General features: G+C 47.5%; 1 pseudogene; it reads left to right on the top strand.

The window, feature by feature from the left end:
* Positions 1-4,911: 4,911 nt before the first annotated feature.
* LOC123039954 (L-type lectin-domain containing receptor kinase IX.1-like) overlaps positions 4,912-6,419 on the top strand; it is a 4,950-nt pseudogene continuing 3,442 nt past the window's right edge.

Below are 6,419 nucleotides of genomic sequence, written 5' to 3'. Positions count from 1 at the left end.
CTTCTTGTATCGAGTGACTCCGCACACCGGACATATGGTAGACTCCGCATGCTCGTCCCGATAAATGATGCAATCGTTCATGCACACATGGTATTTCACGTGCGGTAAATCCAGAGGACACACAATTTTCTTCGCCTCCTCGAAACTGGTCGGGCACTTGTTCCCCTTGGGAAGACGTTCGTGCCAGAATGACATGTTCTCGTCAAAGCATGTGTCGGTCATTTTGTGTTTTACCTTCATTTCCAGAGCCATGAGCGTTACTTTCAGGAGGGTATCCTCGGGCCTGCATCCTTCATACAATGGAGTAACCGCGTCTATCTCCAGTTGATCCAGCTTGGCTTTCTCTCGGGCGACAGCTCTTGCGTTACCCGTCTGCTTGAGAAGCATCTCTTGAATATGAGGGTCCTGCACCTAGCCCATCGATGATCCATCGTCGTCTGCTCCGGCATCTTCATCTTCATGATCATGCCCTTCTTCTTGATCTTCCTCATCATCATGTCCGGCATCTTCTACATGATGACTGTGTCCTGCATCTACTTCGTGATCATGTCCTGGAGATTCTTCGTCTTCTCGCCCGCCCTCACCGCTATTGTCTTGCTGCCCTTCCTTATTTCTTGCCCGGTCCCCATGGACGACTTCATAATCATCTTCATCACCTTGCCACCGATAGCTATCCATGAAACCACGCACGAGCAGGTGGTCCCGCACCTGTCTGGAACCCGGGTCCATAAGGCTCTTCAGCTTGCATCTTCGACACGGACATCTTATCTCCATATCGTTCTTTTGAAGCATCTCAGCCTTCGCGGAGCTCAAAAACCTATTCACGATACCTTCGGTCATCGTGCGGACCATGGTCACCTGCAGGGTAGAGCAAAACGATATTTTAGAACCAATTTTTTTTGGCATGACTTTGCCTAAAAATAGTACCAAAAAGAATGCATAGTACCAAATTCTCGCCGAAACGGAAATGAATCAACATTCCGGCAAAATATTGGCAACTATCGCATTTTAAATACCGGTATCTGCAAACACAAACATATGCAACACCACAAACATACATAGATCTAGGCCATAAAAAGTGAGTACGTTGGAGGGAGAAAAAAGTAGATCTAGAACATAAAGAAAGCTTTCCCCTTACTTACCTATCAAAAAAAGGAAATTTAACCACTTAATTTGGGTGAATCTATGGTGCAAATGAGGTGATGAGGAGGAGACAACCGAGACCAAGCTTGGTAGAGGTGGAGAGAATGAAGTGAGAAAAATGAGTGTGGTAGGTGGCTGTCAAAAATATCTAGTTGCTCTCAGGTTACCAATGGCGCACCTTCTAGGAATGCGCCATTGGTAACCAGGGTTACTAATGGCGCACCTGATGTGTGGTGCGCCATTACTAGTTTTGAAAAAAAATTGTTAGTAGTGGCGCACCGTGGATGTGGTGCGCCATTACTAGTTAAAACTAGTAATGATGCGTCGTTATTAGTTAAAACTAGTAATGACCCACTTTCCCTGGTGCGCCACTACTAAGTCTGGGAAGGGTGTGGGGTCAGGACAAAACTAGTAATGGCGCACCACGCACCAGGTGCGCCATTAGTAATATGACCATTAATGGTGCACCACATACATGGTGCATCATTAATGTCCATATTAGCTATAGCCGTTTTTCTAGTAGTGGTAGGTGAAGCGGTGGCCAACGCCGCAGTCTGGGAGAGACTATCAGGTGGGCCCTTCGTCAAGTAAAGTTTGAATCAAACGGTGTCAGGTTTTGGTGCCAAGTCGGCCCTGATAGCAGGACCCACAAGTCAATTTCGTGTCAAAATGTGCTCAACCAAGCGTTTAGTGTCTTCGACAAAAAATTTACTCAAAACACGGGTGTTTTTTGCAAACTGATAGCAGAACGGTGGTTTTCTGAGAAATTGCCCACAATCGTTATAAAATTTGGCAATTTACTCAAGATTGAACGAGTAGATTATTCAGCCTATGTGAACGCACGCAGTCACCACTTGTTTCATTTGGCTCTTATTTTCACTCCCTCCGCTAGATGTGCAAGTCATCTTCTGGAAACCAAATAATCCAAAAATATTTAAGCATGGTACATTAACTCCCTCTTCGTTTCTTGTTTCGTGACATATTAACCAATAAGAGATGTGGGCCGTGCATGCTTCTAATGTATCAAGACTTTCAAACATGACATGTAGTAGTTAATTCATGCATGCAATTCCATTAACTAGCAAAAAAAAACATTACGTTCTCTCGTTTTTCCTCCGCGTTTGTCGCGATGCACAACCTAAGATGACTTATATACCTAGACGAGAAAATATATAAGTATAAGAATACTTCCTCTTATCAATAATAAATGACACAGTTTTGAACAAATAATACTTGAGCTGGCCATGCATGCAGCAGGATGATTGCCCATAGAGGTGGCGTCATATTCACTCCTACTCCCTCTGTTTTTCTTTTGTCTGCGCCTAAGTGCAATCCCGCATACCAAGGAGGGCTCCGGTAGAATTTTTTTGGACCAATTTGCCCTTGCTTTGATGTTAATCGGGCGTATTGAAAACCAACGCGCTATAAATAAGCGTTGCAACCGATTGGCTTGCTCCGCCCGCGTGCTCTGCATGCCACTCGCCGCTATGCATGCGTGGTAACTGCGCCCCACTAATTGCTCAGGATGGCTCTCCACACATGCAACGGATTGGCTAGTCCTTGCTGCTGCATGGCTCGTTGTTAATGCATCAGTTACATGGGAAGCCGAAAATCAAGGGCAGAATGGGAAGAAAACGGGAAAAAAAGCCAGCGCACAGAGCATTTGGGAAAAAACCGAAAAAACTTAGGCGCAGAGTAATAGAAAACGGAGGGAGTACTTCGTTGGTGCACGAATTAAGATTCCTTTCACACTGAGCATGCACACTCGTCCGAGTGGACTGTTCGTTCTGAGGTTAACGGCCAGGCTGGCTGATGGCGTCAAGGAGGTGACTCCAAGAATTGCCACGTCAGATCGGCCGGCGACACGACAACTTGGACCGAGAGGCGATGCGATTCACCAATGATGAAAACGGGTCTGAATCCCATCACACGGTTTGAAATTTATGGCTTTTAAAAAAAAATTAAAGTACGAATTAAACACGTTCATACACCAGGTTGCCACATTAATTACACTCTCTGGGAATGCGTGCATGCACACATGCAAACTAATTGGACTATGTGGTCACATGGATGCATGCAAGCAACACTGTAGGGACAAGGTGAGATTAAGTGTGTTTGAGATTTCTTAAACAGACATAAACTTGCATAAAGTAGCAGGGAGACATAATCTTTTCTAATAAAGAAGGCCGCCATGGATGGCTAGCGGGCCAAGGGCCGCCTGCTAGACGCGTCCTTTATTTTACTAGTAAATGCGTAGGTGCAATGCACGTTAATATTTAGACAATATATTAATTGCACACGGATATTAGGTATGTTATTACTTGTGTGTTTTCTGTGATAAGTGTAATATTTGATATGATATTAATTGCACATTAAACACGTTGAATGCTCGCCATTGGAATAGTCTAGATCGTTGAATTGACTTAGTTTGATGGCTGAGATTAGTTGGATCTGCCCCTTTGGGTCTTTTTATATAAATATAGATATAGATATAGATATACTCCATGAGAGTCAGATTAATACACCAGGAATATTCAAGACTTCTCTAATTTCCGCTACAAACAGTGTGCCGTTTTGCATGCGAACATGAACTGGAGCCAGGCAGCAGCGATGCTACATCGACGGACTTCTACGGAGTTTTACAGGTTGTGTTTCAGCTCTCAAACTGTGATTGGACTAAGGGGAGATTGAGTGCTTGTAGGGCTCTGTACGTTTAGCATTTTTGGCCAGGCACGATAGGTTTCATTTCGCTTATGCACGCATCGGTTTCTCGTTAAATCGAGGTGTTTGGTTCACACTTTTGTAACGTTATTCGATAACGATGGTAACGGATAGCGCTAAATCGTGTTTGTTTAGATCGCTCCGTAATCGGATAACTCTGGTATCGGTTCCCACCCTATTCAAGGTCGATTACGCTAGGTACCCGGTGTAATGAAATAACGATACGGCCGTCTCTCTCCTTTCGCTGTCGATTTGTCCCTCCTGTTCTCCAACTCGCCATGACTCGAACATCAATCTCGCTGCTGAGAAAAGTGCCCGCCTCGTACTCAACCCCATCTTCGCCCTTGCGCCCGACGAGCGCTACGGAGCGTTGCTCGCGGCCTCGCGCAGCGGCTCCTCGCGCGCCCGACGACGTCCAATCGGCGGCGTGTTCCAGATGTACGGCGGCGCCCGTGGCCGAAACATGCTCGTGGAGGAGGCGCTAAGGAGATTTCTTCGGGAGGTGCACGGGAAGGCAAGCGATGATCTTCCTGAAGTAGCATCCCGGTATTGATTAACGTTACAGTTGACAAACCAAACAATTTGTCTATTTTGGTCGATACCGTTTACAGTGACGCTGCTATTTGATTGCGATTGCGTTTGCGTTTCCTTTCCTAAACCAAACACCTCCCTAGTGCTATGCCATAAAGGGGATATTAATGAACGAGCAGATTATTCAGCCTATGCGAAGGAACGTAGTGACCGCTTGTTTGGCTCTTATTTCTACACCAATCAAATTTCACTTGACTGAACATGCACACTCGTCCGAGTGGAATGTTCGTTCTGAGGATGAGGACCAGGCTGGCCGATGGCGTCAAGGAGGTGACTCCAAGAATTGCCGCGTCAGATCGGGCGGCGACTGGCGACGACTTGGACCGAGGAGGCGATGCGACCCACTGGAGCAGCCGAGCCTTGGCGGCGATGCGTCGCGCCGTCGCCTATAAAATGCTCGTCGCGCCGATCGAGCAATTAATGTCAGCACGTCAGTAGGACGAAGTCATTGTGGCCATGGGCTCGCCTGCAAGTAGAGGTAGCGCGCAGCTCCTCCTCCTCCTCCTCCTCGTTGCTGCCTTGCACCTCTCTCGAGCGCAATCTCCCGCTCCAGCTCCGCTCCCTCTACTCCTCCCCCTCCCACTCCCTATACTCCGGTCGGCGATGCTCCAGTCGCAGATGACCCTCCTCCCCCTCCCGCTCCAGCCGCAGTCGCCTCACCCTTCTCCTTCAGCTTCGATTTCACCAACAAATCCAGCTACCGCCCAGAAGACCTCAAACTGGAGGGCGACGCCCAAGTGCACGACCAACTCGTCGACGTCACCTGCAACTCGCAAGGAAAGAACAACACAGGTTGCTCGGGACGGGTGTCATACGCGCACCCGGTGCCGTTCTACGACAACAACACCGGCGAGGTGGCCACCTTCCAAACGCGCTTCACCTTCGCCATCATGTTGGACAGCCATACTATGAACTTCAAGGGGGATGGCATGGCTTTCTTCCTCGCCCATTACCCGTCTGCAATGCCGCCGGACTCAGGCGGGGGCTGGCTGGGCCTCATGTCCTATGACGACGGAAAGAGGAGGACAGTCTTTGGGGACGACCGGGTTCATCGCCGTGGAGTTCGACACGTACAACAACGACTTCGACCCCAGCAAGACCTATGACCACATCGGCATCGACATCAACTCTGTGATGGACTCGGTGAACACGACCAGCTTGCCCAGCTTCAGCCTCAACGGCTCCATGACTGCCACCGTCACCTTTGACAACACCACCCGGATGCTGGTCGCCCAACTGGAGTTTGATGATGACAAACGTAATCTTCGCCCCGTTCAGGTCAGCTGGCGGTTAACCGATCAGCTCAACACCTTGCTCCCGCCTCAAGTGGCAGTGCGGTTTTCTGCAGCCACGGGCAACGGCGTGGAGCTGCATCAGATACGGTCATGGTCCTTCAACTCCTCACTTGCTCCGCCCCACAAAGGTATATATTCAGTTCCTTTTTGTGTGTGTGAAATGGTATCTATATTCAATAGAAGATGCTACTAGGGTATAGCCAGTTATTTTTTTCCTCAGGCTGGTCGTAATGGTGATATCATAACTAGTATCATGCATGCAAACTAGGCAATTTTGATGACGTGTCATATCATTAAATAAAGAAAAAAAAGATAAAGTATCATATTATGATACCGTATCATAATAAATGCTATGCTACTTTGTGTCGTGCATGCCAATAAATAGAGTACTATATGATACTAATATACACTGGCGGAGCTTAGTGTTGTGTCGGGGGGGGGCTGTGGCCCCCCCTCCCCCAGCCTTGCACAATTCTCTGAAGAAAAAAATAAATAGAGGGCTTAGTTGGAAGCAAAATTAGTATTTCGTCCCCTCAAATGTTCACATTTTGTGTTTGCCCCCCTAGAAATTCTGGTGTAGCTCCGCCACTGCTAATATATGATACTATGCATTAGGGAGGTAGTATCATACACTAGTATCATATAGTACTACCTCAAGAGAGAGAGAGA

The sequence above is a fragment of the Triticum aestivum genome, chromosome 2B, assembly GCF_018294505.1.
Source record: "Triticum aestivum cultivar Chinese Spring chromosome 2B, IWGSC CS RefSeq v2.1, whole genome shotgun sequence".
NCBI classification, from domain to species: Eukaryota; Viridiplantae; Streptophyta; class Magnoliopsida; order Poales; family Poaceae; genus Triticum; species Triticum aestivum.
The sequence above is the reverse complement of the archived record's forward strand: the minus strand, read 5'-3'. Positions and strand labels throughout refer to the sequence as shown.